Source organism: Dendropsophus ebraccatus, chromosome 11 (assembly GCF_027789765.1).
Source record: "Dendropsophus ebraccatus isolate aDenEbr1 chromosome 11, aDenEbr1.pat, whole genome shotgun sequence".
Classification (NCBI taxonomy): domain Eukaryota; kingdom Metazoa; phylum Chordata; class Amphibia; order Anura; family Hylidae; genus Dendropsophus; species Dendropsophus ebraccatus.
In genome coordinates, this window is record NC_091464.1 from 2208422 (window position 1) to 2210921 (window position 2500).

Consider the following 2500-nt stretch of genomic DNA (forward strand, 5'->3'; position numbering starts at 1 on the left):
TGCCCGGGTATAAAGTGTCAGTGTGTATAGGGTCCTGTATACCTGTAGTATAGAGTTGGTGGAGGTCTTGTATACCTGAAGTATATAGTTCGGGGGTCCTGTATACCTGTAGTGTATAGTTTGGGGTTCTGTATACCTGTAGTATAAAGTTGGTGGAGGTGCTGTGGCAGTGTTATCCAGTCACAGAATGGCAGTATTGGTCAGGTCTGGTATGGCAGTGTTATCCAGTCACAGTATGTCGGTATTGGTCAGGTATGGTATGGCAGTGTTATCCAGTCACAGTATGGCGGTATTGGTCAGGTCTGGTATGGCAGTGTTATCCAGTCACAGTATGTCGGTATTGGTCAGGTATGGTATGGCAGTGTTATCCAGTCACAGTATGGCGGTATTGGTCAGGTCTGGTATGGCGGTGTTATCCAGTCACAGTATGGTGGTATTGGTCAGGTCTGGTATGGCAGTGTTATCCAGTCACAGTATGTCGGTATTGGTCAGGTATGGTATGGCAGTGTTATCCAGTCACAGTATGGCAGTGTTGGTCAGGTCTGGTATGGCGGTGTTATCCAGTCAAAGTATGGTGGTATTGGTCAGGTCTGGTATGGAGTTGTTATCCAGTCACAGTATGGCGGTATTGGTCAGGTCTGGTATGGAGTTGTTATCCAGTCACAGTGTGCCGGTATTGGTCAGGTCTGGTATGGCAGTGTTATCCAGTCACAGTATGGCGGTATTGGTCAGGTCTGGTATGGCGGTGTTATCCAGCACAGTATGGCAGTATTGGTCAGGTCCGGTATGGTGGTGTTAAATGTGACGTGTGGAGCTATTACCTACCAGTCCTGATGCTAATTGGTTAGCGAGGATGAGGCATCCTCAGGTTTAGTGCTTAGGGCACTGCCCTGTATAGCTGTATAGATGGAGTAGGGGGCCCTGTATACATGTACTGTATAGATAGAGTAGGGGGTCCTGTATATACATGTACTGTATAGATGGAGTAGGGTGTCCTGTATACATGTACTGTATAGATGGAGTAGGGGGCCCTGTATATACATGTACTGTATAGATGGAGTAGGGGGTCCTGTATATACATGTACTGTATAGATGGAGTAGGGGGCCCTGTATATACATGTCCTGTATAGATGGAGTAGGGGGTCCTGTATATACATGTACTGTATAGATGGAGTAGGGGGCCCTGTATATACATGTACTGTATAGATGGAGTAGGGGGTCCTGTATATACATGTACTGTATAGTTGGAGTAGGGGGTCCTGTATATACATGTACTGTATAGATGGAGTAGGGGGTCCTGTATATACATGTACTGTATAGATGGAGTAGGGGGTCCTGTATATACATGTACTGTATAGATGGAGTAGGGGGCCCTGTATATACATGTACTGTATAGATGGAGTAGGGGGTCCTGTATATACATGTACTGTATAGATGGAGTAGGGGGTCCTGTATATACATGTACTGTATAGATGGAGTAGGGGGTCCTGTATACATGTACTGTATAGATGGAGTAGAGGGTCCTGTATATATATGTACTGTATAGATGGAGTAGGGGGCCCTGTATACATGTACTGTATAGATGAAGTAGGGGGCCCTGTATATACATGTCCTGTATAGATGGAGTAGGGGGTCCTGTATACATGTACTGTATAGATGAAGTAGGGGGTCCTGTATATACATGTCCTGTATAGATGGAGTAGGGGGTCCTGTATACATGTACTGTATAGAGGGAGTAGGGGGTCCTGTATACATGTACTGTATAGATGGAGTAGGGGATCTACCAGTTATTACTGTGGATGTTGTGAGGCAGCTTCCCTAGCAACCATTGCTCCCTGTGAAAATGAAAGCAGTAATCCTATTGGTTGCTAAGGCTCCAACTGCCGTGTCTGCTGCAGCTAATTAGATCACCTGTGTTTGCAGTGAGGAGATTTTCCAATTCATCTCTATGGGGCGCCGCTCTTCCCCCTCCCCCTCCTCTCCTGTACATCTGGCGGGGACGGGACAATCGCTAAAACCTTCCCGGGCACCTAATGTATCTGTGGGCCAAATTTGGGGTCAAACGGTTCAGGTGTTTGGAAGTCTATACGGGACAGACAGACAGACTTTCATTTTTATGATATAGATATACACACACACACACACACAAAATATATATATACAGTGGTACCTTGGTTTAAGAGTAACTTGGTTTAAGAGCGTTTTGGTTTAAGAGCTCACAGTTTTTAAAAATTATGACTTGGTTTATGAGCATTGCTTTGGTTTAAGAGCTCCCTATACTGGGTAGGAACGCGAGTGGAGGAGGGGCATGGTCTGCATAGTGGGGTCTTCAGCACTGTAATCTGACCCAGGAAGTCTCCTCACCTTCCAAATCAAAGCAGATCCACTTCCGGCTGGGGCTTCCATCAGGGGACAGGACTGTGGAGATAATCTCTTCATAGCTGTAACCCCTCTGTCCCCAAACAGAGAGCGCTGCATGTATGTGCCCACATATGTCCTG

The 2500-nt window shown here is 46.2% G+C and overlaps 1 protein-coding gene across 5 annotated transcripts in view; it reads right to left on the reverse strand.

The window, feature by feature from the left end:
- Window positions 1-2500, reverse strand: part of ZC3H11A (zinc finger CCCH-type containing 11A) — a 97283-nt gene that overhangs the window by 20091 nt on the left and 74692 nt on the right. The gene's annotated exons all lie outside the window — the stretch shown is intronic.